Source organism: Procambarus clarkii, unplaced genomic scaffold (assembly GCF_040958095.1).
Source record: "Procambarus clarkii isolate CNS0578487 unplaced genomic scaffold, FALCON_Pclarkii_2.0 HiC_scaffold_674, whole genome shotgun sequence".
NCBI classification, from domain to species: Eukaryota; Metazoa; Arthropoda; class Malacostraca; order Decapoda; family Cambaridae; genus Procambarus; species Procambarus clarkii.
In genome coordinates, this window is record NW_027189707.1 from 7,091 (window position 1) to 24,260 (window position 17,170).

The 17,170-nt window shown below is 45.0% G+C and overlaps 1 non-coding gene across 1 annotated transcript; it reads left to right on the plus strand.

The window, feature by feature from the left end:
* Nucleotides 1-333: 333 nt before the first annotated feature.
* Nucleotides 334-452, plus strand: LOC138361732 (5S ribosomal RNA). The gene has a single exon (XR_011227141.1). It is a non-coding gene; the product is annotated as a 5S ribosomal RNA (ribosomal RNA).
* Nucleotides 453-17,170: the final 16,718 nt, after the last annotated feature.

The window sequence follows — 17,170 nt, forward strand, 5'->3', positions numbered from 1 at the left end:
TTCTTTGTAAAAGTATCATAAAGCAGGACAGATGAGACAAATATCATAAAAACTGAAGAGCAGATGAGCACACACATGTATGTATTACAAAAGAAAATCCACAAATTCATTAGAAATTGGCAGGGTAGGCTGAGGAAGTAGGTAGATGTAAAATGTCTGTAAATGGCGAAAGAACATAAACCCAAGACTGAATAAACGATGTTAAATATCCATGCCAAGGAGACAAAAATATGTTAGGATACAATTACCATTAAGACACCACAAGAAGGTCCGTATCCTGCCGTGATGACTAAAAAGAGTTGGTTATTAGCCACAATGTGTAGGCAGTCTCATGCCAACGGCCATACCACGTTGAGAACACCGCTTCTCGTCCGATCAGCGAAGTTAAGCAACGTTGGGTTTGGTTAGTACTTGGATGGGTGACCGCCTGGGAACACCAAATGCTGTTGGCATAATGTTTTTTGTTTTGTTTTGTTTTGTTTCGTTTGTTTTTGTTTGAATTGCTGGCTGGCTGGCTGGCTCCACGGGAAATTCACGGAGTTGTGTGGAATAAGGCCTGGTAAAATGAATTAATATGTATGTCATGTTTAAAACAAACTCGCTTAATATAGTGTGTGAGGCTTTATACAAAAACAAACAACCAAAACAAAACATGTTGTATATATATATATATATATATATATATATATATATATATATATATATATATATATATATATATATATATATATATATATATATAGCTTAATCCGGGTTTGAACTCGCAACTCCAAGAATACGCATCACTTATATACACTTTACCACTGGACCACTGCAGGACACTTGATGCTGAGGTATCAATTTAATGACGTAAATGCCATTTCCACAAATAAATGATAATTTAAAAGTATTTGTATGTACAAATCTTTTCTGTTTAAAAGGCTACAATATCAGTTACTGATATAATTTGTGTTAATGTTTCTATACCCACAGGAAGGCATGTTTTTGCTTATATGTAAGGGGTACGGAGAAGGAATCCACAGACCATCATTCCCCTTCCCCCCCCCCCCCCTCCCACCTACTACCACCACCACCACACCACCACCACCACCACCACCACCACCACCACTACTACTCACCACCAATCACCACCAATCACCACCACCACCAATCACCACCAATCACCACCACCACACCTAACCGAAAACCCCCTAACACATCAACCCTCCCCCCAATCAACAGGCGAAATAATAACCCTCAAATGCCTGCCTGCCTGCCAGCCAGCCAATACTAACGGTCTTCTCAGAAAGAAAATCTCTTTGTATCTGTATTACTTGATGAAATGTATGATTCTAATAATGAAAATAAATTGTTATGTCGGTTGTATGAGCATAATGACCAATATGCACATGATATGAATGAATTAAATAGTGTAGTTTTAAGTAATTAGGTTGTAGACACATTAAGCGGATATGATATTTGACGCGTCCAGAACTGGTGATTTTTGGTTTAGTTTTAAATGCACCACCACCACCATTGCTTCCCCAGAGCCTAATTAAGGACCGGTAAAAGGAGTCAATATGTATGTCATCTATAAAACCAAAGAATGAATAAAAACACACACACACACACCTACATAATAGTACTAGGAAGATTGTATGGCATAAAAAAAAAAAAAGTACTCCCATTGGGTCGTTTGAACTCGCGACTTCCAAAACACCAGCCACACACCTTACCACCCAGCCACCATAGAGTTGGTATAATTGTGCAACTTTAGTTATAAAACTAAAGTTCTTATTGTCTCAAATCTTATTGTCTGTTCTATGAAAAGGCATGATGTAAATTATGTATTTTTTGAATGATTGAATTGTAGGCACATTAAGCGGATTCGATATTTGATATATCCAGAAAAGGTGATTTCTGTTCAGTTTTAAAATGCATCACCGTTAACGCTAAAGGACTGGTAAAACGACTCGATGTTTGTCATTTTTAAAATAAACACTAAAACTAGGCCCTTAACATATATAATGTTTGAATATAAATTGAATGCATATAAATACAAAGTGGGAGTGGCTGGCTGGCTGGCTGGCTGGCTGCCTGCCTGCCTGCCTGCCTGGCTGGCTGGCTGCTGGGGCTGGCTGGCTGGCTGGCTGGCTGGCTGACTGACTGACTGACTGACTGGCTGGCTGCCTGCCTGCCTGCCTGCCTGCCTGCCTGGCTGGCTGGCTGGCTGGCTGGCTGGCTGGCTGCTGGCTGGCTGGCTGCCCGCCCGCCCGCCCGCCCGCCCGCCCGCCCGCCCGCCCGCCGCCGCCCGCCTGCTTGCCTTGCCTTGCCTTGCCTTGCCTGTCCTGTCCTGTTATTGCCTTGCCTTGCCTTGCCTTGCCTTGCCTTGCCCTGCCCTGCCCTGCCTTGGCTGCAGCTGGCTGGCTGGCCGTAAATCAACTCTTAACAACACCACACCACACCATCACTCATCACCCATCACCCACCACCGGCCCCAGTCTCGCAGCCTCTCTTATATACCCGAGCAGGCCCTTTAAATTATTTGAATTGTTGCACTTCGGCCAATGGCACGATCGCTGCTGCTCAAACATATTCTGGTTCACAAGTATTATAATATATTATATTATATATATATATATATATATATATATATATATATATATATATATATATATATATATATATATATATTATATTTATTCATGAAACACATTAAAACCTTGATCATTTATTCATTCATTACGTCTAGTGAAGAATTGCTTTTGTTCATTTGTATGATTAAAAATTGATAGAATATGAATTCCTCGCTTAAAGTAAAATATAAAATATATATTGGATTTATATGATTGGTTAATATTCCAAGTGATGCTGAATATCCCCTATAATTTTGTTTTGTTTGTTTGTTATGTACACATTCCAAATGAAATCAATATAAATGTTATTATTAATGTTTGAAAGTTGATTGTCTACTTGAATCTCTCTATTAAAGTGTGTGTGGCTCCGGATGGAGCCTGGTTATGGTATTTGTCGTGGTGGGTGGCAGAAGTGCTTACTTCTTCTCTGTCTTCTTTGGCAAAAGAACTGCCTGAATGTTTGGAAGAACACCTCCCTGTGCAATGGTTACGCCAGACAGAAGTTTGTTGAGTTCTTCGTCGTTGCGGATGGCCAACTGCAAGTGACGTGGGATGATACGGGTCTTCTTGTTGTCACGTGCGGCGTTACCGGCGAGCTCCAGAACTTCGGCAGCGAGGTATTCCATGACGGCTGCCAGGTAGACAGGAGCGCCAGCACCGACGCGTTCGGCGTAGTTGCCCTTACGCAGCAGACGGTGAATTCTGCCCACGGGGAACTGAAGTCCGGCCCTGCTGGAGCGAGACTTTGACTTGCCCTTCACTTTGCCTCCCTTGCCGCGTCCTGACATTGCTGCTGCTGTTGTGGGTTTGTGGTGGTTTTATGCCGCCCCGCAGATCGAGCTTCGTGTTATATACCCCGCTCAGGATCAAGGGAGCCCGCCACTGACCAATCAGCGCGCTCCGCCACGCGACCCGCTCTGAGCTGAGTCGCGAGCGGGATATAAAAGGAAAGCTCGCCTCGCGCAAAAGTTCATCTTTTCATTGGCAACGGAAGCAGCAGCACGTCGCGCTCGCAGTGAGATCTAGGCGATACGCTGTTTGAGCGCCCCCGCACCTGCAACCACCTGCCTCTGCATTATTGCAGTTACATGGGACCACCGTTTTGAGGCATCTGACATCACAACCACCACAGTGATCCAACAGCATCGATTTAACAACAGCCAGAGATGCAGAGCGCTAGTAGCACCTGTTGCTAACTTGCAAGGTCAGGGCCGCTTGGTCGGCCCAGACGAGCATACTCTCGTGGTAACCCTACCTGGGGCCACATCCTTATCACAGCCATCTTCCATCCAAGGCAACACCCAGGCAAACTGGCACACACCTCTTTTTCAGGCAACGACGGCTCTTCCTCTCGGCGTGTTCACGGTTTATGTTACAGCTCTATCAGTGATATAACGTGCAAAGATACATTACCCTAGTGGGCCAACCCGTACTGCCACCCTGAATAAAACCAGGGACAGCTGGATGGCCTAACTTACGTAATGTGTATTGCCGTGATAGCACTCTTTCTCTCCTCTGCTAAACATTTCTTCCTCTTCAGGCCGGGACCTACCCCCTGTGCGGTGAAAGTGCAGTGGGGTATTCGTCCTTTCCTCCCAGGTGGGGTCACAGCACGTGCTTGCGCCCTGTGTCTCCCTGCCTGGCTTGTTTGCTATGCCGATCCACTGCTAGAACCTCGTGATAGTGCGAGTCAACTAGCAGTGGGGGTTGCCCTTGAGTAACACCTTCAGGACTCACGAATACTTTGTATTTGTGCCGAACCGGGTTCAATTAGCCTGCTAGGAACCCGGAATTACGCCTCTGACAACCGAGCTCCAACCCACAGCTCACGAGCACACTGACCCCCCCACTGAGCTAATGGAATCGCAGTGATTGGCACAAGACACGGGACTGTCAGTAGACAGTGAGTCACAATGGCTCACTGTCTACGGATGACCTACACTGGGAATACACCCATAGACACAGTTGACTGCATCACTACCTTTTACAATGCCACTGGCACACCAGCCACTAACCATATAAAACATGCCAACACAAACACCATCAAATTTCTCATTGCCTCTGAAGACGACCTTTTTGCCTGTTTCAAGGAACCTACTTTCAGAAAACTCACACAAGCTTCACTTACTCCTGTTCTCACTATTGAACAAAAAACTAAATGCTCTGTACTTGTAAGAAATGTCGACAGCTCTGTCCTTTCAGCACCTACTACTATCAATCTCTCTCAAGACATCTCTCACAGGAATGCTATTACTGTAATGGAGATATACCCAGTGCCCAATACAAAACACCTCAAGATCCAATGTTCCTCCCCTACAGAAGCTCAAAAACTCTTGCACCATGGAATTAAAATCCTCACACCAGCACTCCTCCCTATCTCATTAGTCCAGTTGACTATCTTCCTTTGCTGCAATGCTTTAAATGCTACAAATACAGTCATGAAACCCGGAAATGTAAAAGCCCACAAATTTGTTCAAAATGTTCTGTAGAAGGCCATTTTTACACTCAGTGCTCTGCCAACACTTTAAAATGCATCAATTGCCAAGGAGGTCATTCAGCAGTTGACAAATCTTGCCCTTTGAGAAAGCAAACCCTAAAATCTCTTCGCAATAACCAACCTCGCACTCAAGCACACCCTCATTCCTCTTCTTCAACCTCCCATAACCTATCTCATCACCAAACAGCATCAGCCACTCAATGTCCTATGCCAGTGTCCTTAATGCTTCACCTCACCAGCAACATCATCATAATACTGCACAACAAACTCAGTCCTCTCCACCTCTCTTCCCTCACCCACCACCTCCACCTTATTCTCCTCTTCAGAACCTTGCATATGAACGAGTCACTGCCTGTGTACAAGCTGCTTACTTGAAGGCCAAGGACGATGGCCGTGACTTTGCTGACTATCTTCCAATCTTTCTCACTCATAACGGCCTTCCTAGTATCTCTGTTCCTCCTACTCAACTATTGCGCTCTGCTCCATTCTCGCCTACAGTCCTCACTCCACAAAACACCATGACTTCAGCTGAAGAAAATACTACAGTTCCCCCACAATCTCCTACCAACCCACTCCTGACTGCTACAGAAAACGGTGCCACTGACCAAACAGCACATCCTGGACTATCCCAAACTGAAGCATCCATGTCAAAGGCACTTTCAACCTCTTCTCCCAACATTGTCCTCTCCACTTCCAATCTGACTACTAACACTACAACCTCTGATACCTCTCACCCGGTCCCTGTCAACAAGCCTTCTGTCTCCCTCCATCCCCCAACAACTTCAGTCATTTCTTCTGTAACTCATCTTGTCTCGTCCCGAGCCCGTTCAGCAACCCGTTGTCTTACTCCCACCTCCCGCTGTAAATATCCTACAATTCCTACCACCATCCTCCAAGATGCACCCTCCTCAATAACTGCCCAACTCATTGAATCACGCAACCCTCATGCTCTTGTACATGCACAAAACCCCACCAGCACCCCATCAAAACCTAAAAATTCATAAAGATCATACAGTTTAATGTGCGGGCATATTTCAACATTAGACACATGGTGTCAGATTTTATTGAGATCGAGAGACCTGATGTGCTATTATTAAATAGCACATACATCACGAACTCATATAAAATCAAACATTATGGCTACACCTCTTACCAGTCACCAGATGAAGCACATGAAGGAGTTGCAATACTCATCCGTTCTTCATACAAACACGAACTCTTACACACTCATTGGCTTCACAAACATTTCCTAGCCATTAAAGTTCATACACAAATGGGGTCTCTCATCATCTGCACAACCTACACCCGTCCTAACACCGACATTCCCATGCAAGATTTCATAACTCTCTTCAACAACTCTCACTTGCCTGTTTTTCTGCTTGCAGACCTCAATGCACAACACCCTACATTCCACCACAATACCACAAATCAGCATGGCAGACAGCTTCACCAAATATACACCCAAAAACATCTATTCTTTCTTGGCCCTGATTTCCCCACTTGTTTCACACATACAGGTTCTGGCCGGCCTGATCTCATATTCACCAACAGACACGGCAGCAACTTGCAACACTTCATTTCACCAGGGCCCATTACGGGCTCTGATCATATTCCCTTAATTCTCACAGTCTCCACAAATCCTATTCTCATCCCCAGCACTCCTCAATTCTCATACCATAGGGCAAACTGGGACATGTTCAAACAACACATTGATGACACTGATCTCACTTATGAATACAATGACAAACATCACACTGACATCGACACACAAGCACGCAACATACAAGACACCATCATTCATGCAGCAAACATCTCCATCCTAAAACAGCACACAAACCACATTTCACTTTCACCCCCTCCATTCGCTCCAAACGCCTCTTAGCTTGCTATCACACTAGATTCTTACAAAACATACATCGTCATGGACAAATACTATGGGACCTAACAGCATTAAAAAACCATATCCTTAACAGCCTAGATGAAGATCACACAAAACATTGGAAACACCTTATAGAACAAGCAGAACAATACAGAAAACTGACACCTCAAGAATTCTGGAAACGAATCAAACGATTACAAGGATCAACTCACACACCGTTTAAATACCTTCTACATAATAACAACAAAATCACTGATCCTGAAGCAGTTCTCAACATTTTTAAACACCACTGGGAACAAATCTTTCACCCACATCCTCCTGAACCATTTGCACGCCCCAACATTGAAATAGTCGAAGACTGGATACACCAAAATAGACAAGCAACTACACCAGACGACCTCATTCACCTTGAAAATCTCAATTCAAACACTGAACTACAGACTCCCCTAACTCTAGCTGATGTCAAGACAGCTCTCATGGGCACTCGTCGTAGAGCCCCTGGTGCGTCTGGCATTGGACATATCCTTCTTAGACAACTCCCTGCTTCTATCATTACTGCTATCACTAACCTATTCAACGCCTCCCTTGCCTCTGGATACTTTCCACTCAACTTTAAGTCTGCCACAGCCGTTCTTATTCCAAAACCTGGGAAACCCCACACTGACCCAAAGAACTATAGACCCATCAGCCTTCTAGAGACACTTGGCAAAGTCTTTGAAAGGCTGATCAACCAGAGACTTAGAACCCACCTTGAACACAATGACTTACTCACTAACAAACAGTTTGGATTTCGGCCTCACCGGTCCACTCACGACGCCTTAAACATCATGACTAACTACCTCAGTATCAATCAGCACCAAAGACTTAAGACTGCACTCATCACTAAGGACGTTGAGAAGGCCTTTGACACTGTTTGGCATGACGGCTTAAAATTCAAACTATGCAACAACTTTAATCTTCCTCTTATCACCACCAAACTTCTTTCGAACTACTTAGACAATAGGACAATGAGAATTAAGTTCCTCCAACAACACTCTGACTACTTCAACTTACACGCCGGTGTTCCCCAAGGTTCTGTTCTTGCCCCAACACTCTACATCCTATACATAAACGACATTCCTGACCCTGTTCATCACACTTCATTAACCATATGTTATGCTGATGATGTCTCTCACCTTGTCACCAGCAACACCATTGATACACTAACAAACAGAGCACAAACAGAACTTGATGTTGTCACTGAGTGGGAGTACAAATGGCGTATAAAAACCAACTCCAGCAAATCTAAAATCACCTACTTTTTCTGTAAAAGAACTATTCGCCCAATTCCTCTCAAACTCTATTCATACACTCAAAATCCTACTTATATCTCTGTATCTCCCTCCTCCACAGTCCTGGGACTCACATTTGATCGACAACTACTCTTTCACACACACATAACACAGAAACATGCAATAGCTCTTCAAGCCATGAAGAAACTATACAGACTTAGATTTGCAAAACCTGACACAAAAATGCACCTTTACAAAGCACTTATTAGACCTCTCCTAACATACGCTCCACTAGCTCTTTCTCTATCTGCACGCACTAACAAAATAAAACTTCAAAGAATACAGAACAGAGCACTAAGATGGGTACTCAACACCCGATGGCAAGAGTTAAATACCAGTCAAAGTCTCCATGAAAGTACTAACATTCCTGCCCTAAATACCTACTGGAAAACTCTATCAGACAAACAAATCGATAGACTACTCACTCATCATGAACAACACATTGATTTTCTCCTACACACTCTCAGACTACCACGAAACAATCATGACCTCTTCTCTACCATCCATGATCCTCTTCCTAACTCTGTATTTCGTTAAACTTTAGCTCTCAACACCCAGCATCCACTATCATTACATATTCAGCTCTCAACAACCAGCACAAACAATCCGTAAAAAAGTTCAGCCCTGACGCTCTTGAGCCAATCACTGTGATGTTGTGAGTTTGTGATGTCCCGATGTTGTCACTGAAAACACCCGACTGAGTCCCTGCCTCGAAAGCCGCAACCTAACGACACGCAGCTGGGTTTAGCCCTGGCACTTTTTCTCTTACAAATCTTTTTCCTCTCACCCCCCCTTATCTTCTTCTGTCCCCACTTCCAAACTCGCCCCTATGGGCATCTTCTCCTGTATTATTCTGATTCTTCTGATGGCATTTCATCTTTTCATTGGCAACGGAAGCAGCAGCACGTCGCGCTCGCAGTGAGATCTAGGCGATACGCTGTTTGAGCGCCCCCGCACCTGCAACCACCTGCCTCTGCATTATTGCAGTTACATGGGACCACCGTTTTGAGGCATCTGACATCACAACCACCACAGTGATCCACAGCATCGATTTAACAACAGCCAGAGATGCAGAGCGCTAGTAGCACCTGTTGCTAACTTGCAAGGTCAGGGCCGCTTGTCGGCCCAGACGAGCATACTCTCGTGGTAACCCTACCTGGGGCCACATCCTTATCACAGCCATCTTCCATCCAAGGCAACACCCAGGCAAACTGGCACACACCTCTTTTTCAGGCAACGACGGCTCTTCCTCTCGGCGTGTTCACGGTTTATGTTACAGCTCTATCAGTGATATAACGTGCAAAGATACATTACCCTAGTGGGCCAACCCGTACTGCCACCCTGAATAAAACCAGGGACAGCTGGATGGCCTAACTTACGTAATGTGTATTGCCGTGTATAGCACTCTTTCTCTCTCTGCTAAACATTTCTTCCTCTTCAGGCCGGGACCTACCCCTGTGCGGTGAAAGTGCAGTGGGGTATTCGTCCTTTCCTCCCAGGTGGGGTCACAGCACGTGCTTGCGCCCTGTGTCTCCCTGCCTGGCTTGTTTGCTATGCCGATCCACTGCTAGAACCTCGTGATAGTGCGAGTCAACTAGCAGTGGGGGTTGCCCTTGAGTAACACCTTCAGGACTCACGAATACTTTGTATTTGTGCCGAACCGGGTTCAATTAGCCTGCTAGGAACCCGGAATTACGCCTCTGACAACCGAGCTCCAACCCACAGCTCACGAGCACACTGACCCCCCACTGAGCTAATGGAATCGCAGTGATTGGCACAAGACACGGGACTGTCAGTAGACAGTGAGTCACAATGGCTCACTGTCTACGGATGACCTACACTGGGAATACACCCATAGACACAGTTGACTGCATCACTACCTTTTACAATGCCACTGGCACACAGCCACTAACCATATAAAACATGCCAAACACAAACACCATCAAATTTCTCATTGCCTCTGAAGACGACCTTTTTGCCTGTTTCAAGGAACCTACTTTCAGAAAACTCACACAAGCTTCACTTACTCCTGTTCTCACTATTGAACAAAAAACTAAATGCTCTGTACTTGTAAGAAATGTCGACAGCTCTGTCCTTTCAGCACCTACTACTATCAATCTCTCTCAAGACATCTCTCACAGGAATGCTATTACTGTAATGGAGATATACCAGTGCCCAATACAAAACACCTCAAGATCCAATGTTCCTCCCCTACAGAAGCTCAAAAAACTCTTGCACCATGGAATTAAAATCCTCAACACCAGCACTCCTCCCTATTTCATTAGTCCAGTTGACTATCTTCCTTTGCTGCAATGCTTTAAATCTACAAATACAGTCATGAAACCCGGAAATGTAAAAGCCCACAAATTTGTTCAAAATGTTCTGCAGAAGGCCATTTTTACAGTCAGTGCTCTGCCAACACTTTAAAATGCATCAATTGCCAAGGAGGTCATTCAGCAGTTGACAAATCTTGCCCTTTGAGAAAGCAAACCCTAAAATCTCTTCGCAATAACCAACCTCGCACTCAAGCACACCCTCATTCCTCTTCTTCAACCTCCCATAACCTATCTCATCACCAAACAGCATCAGCCACCTCAATGTCCTATGCCAGTGTCCTTAATGCTTCACCTCACCAGCAACATCATCATAATACTGCACAACAAACTCAGTCCTCTCCACCTCTCTTCCCTCACCCACCACCTCCACCTTATTCTCCTCTTCAGAACCTTGCATATGAACGAGTCACTGCCTGTGTACAAGCTGCTTACTTGAAGGCCAAGGACGATGGCCGTGACTTTGCTGACTATCTTCCAATCTTTCTCACTCATAACGGCCTTCCTAGTATCTCTGTTCCTCCTACTCAACTATTGCGCTCTGCTCCATTCTTCCTACAGTCCTCACTCCACAAAACACCATGACTTCAGCTGAAGAAAATACTACAGTTCCCCCACAATCTCCTACCAACCCACTCCTGACTGCACAGAAAACGGTGCCACTGACCAAACAGCACATCCTGGACTATCCCAAACTGAAGCATCCATGTCAAAGGCACTTTCAACCTCTTCTCCCAACATTGTCCTCTCCACTTCCAATCTGACTACTAACACTACAACCTCTGATACCTCTCACCCGGTCCCTGTCAACAAGCCTTCTGTCTCCCTCCATCCCCCAACAACTTCAGTCATTCTTCTGTAACTCATCTTGTCTCGTCCCGAGCCCGTTCAGCAACCCGTTGTCTTACTCCCACCTCCCGCTGTAAATATCCTACAATTCCTACCACCATCCTCCAAGATGCACCCCTCAATAACTGCCCAACTCATTGAATCACGCAACCCTCATGCTCTTGTACATGCACAAAACCCCACCAGCACCCATCAAAACCTAAAAATTCATAAAGATCATACAGTTTAATGTGCGGGCATATTTCAACATTAGACACATGGTGTCAGATTTTATTGAGATCGAGAGACCTGATGTGCTATTATTAAATAGCACATATATCACGAACTCATATAAAATCAAACATTATGGCTACACCTCTTACCAGTCACCAGATGAAGCACATGAAGGAGTTGCAATACTCATCCGTTCTTCATACAAACACGAACTCTTACACACTCATTGGCTTCACAAACATTTCCTAGCCATTAAAGTTCATACACAAATGGGGTCTCTCATCATCTGCACAACCTACACCCGTCCTAACACCGACATTCCCATGCAAGATTTCATAACTCTCTTCAACAACTCTCACTTGCCTGTTTTTCTGCTTGCAGACCTCAATGCACAACACCCTACATTCCACCACAATACCACAAATCAGCATGGCAGACAGCTTCACCAAATATACACCCAAAAACATCTATTCTTTCTTGGCCCTGATTTCCCCACTTGTTTCACACATACAGGTTCTGGCCGGCCTGATCTCATATTCACCAACAGACACGGCAGCAACTTGCAACACTTCATTTCACCAGGGCCCATTACGGGCTCTGATCATATTCCCTTAATTCTCACAGTCTCCACAAATCCTATTCTCATCCCCAGCACTCCTCAATTCTCATACCATAGGGCAAACTGGGACATGTTCAAACAACACATTGATGACACTGATCTCACTTATGAATACAATGACAAACATCACACTGACATCGACACACAAGCACTCAACATACAAGACACCATCATTCATGCAGCAAACATCTCCATTCCTAAAACAGCACACAAACCACATTTCACTTTCACCCCCTCCATTCGCTCCAAACGCCTCTTAGCTTGCACACTAGATTCTTACAAAACATACATCGACATGGACAAATACTATGGGACCTAACAGCATTAAAAAACCATATCCTTAACAGCCTAGATGAAGATCACACAAAACATTGGAAACACCTTATAGAACAAGCAGAACAATACAGAAAACTGACACCTCAAGAATTCTGGAAACGAATCAAACGATTACAAGGATCAACTCACACACCGTTTAAATACCTTCTACATAATAACAACAAAATCACTGATCCTGAAGCAGTTCTCAACATTTTTAAACACCACTGGGAACAAATCTTTCACCCACATCCTCCTGAACCATTTGCACGCCCCAACATTGAAATAGTCGAAGACTGGATACACCAAAATAGACAAGCAACTACACCAGACGACCTCATTCACCTTGAAAATCTCAATTCAAACACTGAACTACAGACTCCCCTAACTCTAGCTGATGTCAAGACAGCTCTCATGGGCACTCGTCGTAGAGCCCCTGGTGCGTCTGGCATTGGACATATCCTTCTTAGACAACTCCCTGCTCTATCATTACTGCTATCACTAACCTATTCAACGCCTCCCTTGCCTCTGGTACTTTCCACTCAACTTTAAGTCTGCCACAGCCGTTCTTATTCCAAAACCTGGGAAACCCCACACTGACCCAAAGAACTATAGACCCATCAGCCTTCTAGAGACACTTGGCAAAGTCTTTGAAAGGCTGATCAACCAGAGACTTAGAACCACCTTGAACACAATGACTTACTCACTAACAAACAGTTTGGATTTCGGCCTCACCGGTCCACTCACGACGCCTTAAACATCATGACTAACTACCTCAGTATCAATCAGCACCAAAGACTTAAGACTGCACTCATCACTAAGGACGTTGAGAAGGCCTTTGACACTGTTTGGCATGACGGCTTAAAATTCAAACTATGCAACAACTTAATCTTCCTCTTCATCACCACCAAACTTCTTTCGAACTACTTAGACAATAGGACAATGAGAATTAAGTTCCTCCAACAACACTCTGACTACTTCAACTTAACGCCGGTGTTCCCCAAGGTTCTGTTCTTGCCCCAACACTCTACATCCTATACATAAACGACATTCCTGACCCTGTTCATCACACTTCATTAACCATATGTTATGCTGATGATGTCTCTCACCTTGTCACCAGCAACACCATTGATACACTAACAAACAGAGCACAAACAGAACTTGATGTTGTCACTGAGTGGGAGTACAAATGGCGTATAAAAACCAACTCCAGCAAATCTAAAATCACCTACTTTTTCTGTAAAAGAACTATTCGCCCAATTCCTCTCAAACTCTATTCATACACTCAAAATCCTACTTACATCTCTGTATCCCTCCTCCACAGTCCTGGGACTCACATTTGATCGACAACTACTCTTTCACACACACATAACACAGAAACATGCAATAGCTCTTCAAGCCATGAAGAAACTATACAGACTTAGATTTGCAAAACCTGACACAAAAATGCACCTTTACAAAGCACTTATTAGACCTCTCCTAACATACGCTCCACTAGCTCTTTCTCTATCTGCACGCACTAACAAAATAAAACTTCAAAGAATACAGAACAGAGCACTAAGATGGGTACTCAACACCGATGGCAAGAGTTAAATACCAATCAAAGTCTCCATGAAAGTACTAACATTCCTGCCCTAAATACCTACTGGAAAACTCTATCAGACAAACAAATCGATAGACTACTCACTCATCATGAACAACACATTGATTTTCTCCTACACACTCTCAGACTACCACGAAACAATCATGACCTCTTCTCTACCATCCATGATCCTCTTCCTAACTCTGTATTTCGTTAAACTTTAGCTCTCAACACCCAGCATCCACTATCATTACATATTCAGCTCTCAACAACCAGCACAAACAATCCGTAAAAAAGTTCAGCCCTGACGCTCTTGAGCCAATCACTGTGATGTTGTGAGTTTGTGATGTCCCGATGTTGTCACTGAAAACACCCGACTGAGTCCCTGCCTCGAAAGCCGCAACCTAACGACACGCAGCTGGGTTTAGCCCTGGCACTTTTTCTCTTACAAATCTTCTTCCTCTCACCCCCCTTATCTTCTTCTGTCCCCACTTCCAAGCTCGCCCCTATGGGCATCTTCTCCTGTATTATTCTGATTCTGCGCAAAAGTTCATTATTGTATCGCAACGCCAGCCAGCACGAGCATCATCATGCCACCCAAGGCATCTGGAAAGGCTGCCAAGAAGGCCGGAAAGGCCCAGAAGGCCATTGCCAAGGGCGATAAGAAAAAGAAGCGCAGGAGGAAGGAGAGCTACAGCATCTACATCTACAAAGTGCTGAAGCAGGTCCACCCCGACACTGGTATCTCTTCCAAAGCCATGTCGATCATGAACTCGTTCGTGAACGACATCTTCGAGCGCATCGCCGCCGAGGCTTCTCGCCTGGCCCACTACAACAAGCGTTCCACCATTACCAGTCGGGAGATCCAGACGGCTGTAAGGCTCCTGTTGCCCGGAGAACTGGCCAAGCACGCCGTCTCTGAGGGCACTAAGGCCGTCACCAAGTACACCTCCTCCAAGTAAACGGCTTACTTACTGCCCTGTGGTGGTGGCTTGGCCTCAAACCACACAAACTCGGCTCCATTGGAGCCACACTTTAATTTCTAAAGAGATTGTGAGTGTTAGACACCAATACTATTATAACAAAAACCTCTGTCACTGAAAGCAAATAGCTATAAAATGAGAATATTTATGAAACTGTCTGTGTGTGTTTCTCTCTCTCAGTGTCTGTCTGTCTGTCTGTCTGTCTGTCTGTCTGCCTGCTGTCTGTCTGTCTGTCTGTCTGTCTGTCTGTCTGTCTGTCTGTCTGTCTGTCTGTCTGTCGTCTGTGTCTCTCTCTCTCTCTCTCTCTCTCTCTCTCTCTCTCTCCTCAACACATATAAGCACTCGGTATCTTTTTTCTAGAGATTAGAGATTCATTGTTATGTTCCACATTAGGATTACTATGCAGGCCACCCTCTTAGGTTTGAAAATGTCAAGAAAACGGTTAATTTAAAATGTCATCTCCTAACTTAACAGATTAAGCCAGAGGACCGAAAACAGAATAAAACAGGACTGGACAGTATATGTCACTTATACAAGCTGCTTTTATTTCTAGTACAGTATGACAATTTTTATTTTGGGGGGGGGGGGGGGTGATCCTTGACAGTGCATAAGAGTGAAAAGCGACGGCGTTTTGTTTGTAAGAGAACAGGTTGTACTACAAATGACTTGATTTATTGATATCACATGTATGTATGACACCTAAATATGCTAGGAATGTCTGAAATCTCCTTAGAAGGATATTTTGGCCCTGAGAAGGGCCGAGTTTGGTGTATACTAGGGTGGTCGATTTAGCTTATGCACGCTCTCCACGGATACGGCGAGCAAGCTGAATGTCCTTTGGCATGATGGTGACACGCTTGGCGTGGATGGCACAGAGGTTAGTGTCCTCGAAGAGACCGACCAGGTAAGCCTCGGATGCCTCCTGTAAAGCCATGACGGCAGACGACTGGAAGCGAAGATCGGTCTTGAAGTCCTGGGCAATCTCGCGCACCAGACGCTGGAAGGGAAGTTTCCTGATGAGCAACTCGGTGCTCTTCTGGTAACGACGGATCTCACGCAGGGCGACCGTTCCGGGCCTGTAACGGTGAGGCTCTCTTCACACCCCCTGTGGCAGGAGCAGACTTGCGTGCTGCCTTGGTGGCCAGCTGCTTACGAGGAGCCTTGCCTCCCGTGGACTTGCGAGCAGTCTGCTTGGTGCGAGCCATGGTGAACAACTGTGGTTTGTGATGGCCGGGATTAACGATTAAAAAGTCCATAGAGCTGGCAAGCAGGGGATGGAAGAACGGGGCGAGGTTGCAGAAATCTTGAGCAAGGATCTGGAGATGAGGTGAAGAGGGGAGATGAAAGATCGGTGGCCCAACCACCGCGGATTAGAACTTGAGTAGATGGAAGTAGAATTGAGTAGGGCGTCATTTGCAGTCCACGCAGAGGCCAGGAACGCAAGCAGCTGGCAGGTGATGGTAATTGAAGGTTGATTACTTCATTGGTTTACTTCTTTCTTGATGGTGGGAGCAAGGTCTGATCTTTGGTCTTTGTTTTCGACTTGTCTTTCTTGGCGGTCCGACTTCGTGTTGACATTGCTGTGGGATCAATAGCGTCATAAAGAAAATCGGCAGATGAATAGTTGTATTTCTGTGAAGGTGGAGATGTCGTTCCCACAGAGACATCCTCATCTGATGAGTCAGATGAGTACATACCAGGAGATGTGGGTCTTGGAAGTAGTGTTCCTGATGGTTTAGTAGCAGCGGTAGGACTTACTGCAGATGTAGAAGGTTCAGTGGATGTATGTACTGTGGGTGGAGATGTAACAGGAGATGGTGGATGAGAAGTCGTCGGCTTCTGGGTTGCTACCATGCCAGGAGCAGATGTTGCAGCTGCAGTAGGTTCAGTATCGTTCACAGCAATGTCCGAGGCTGGACCAGGAGCTGGAGCATCATCCGACAATGGGTTTGAA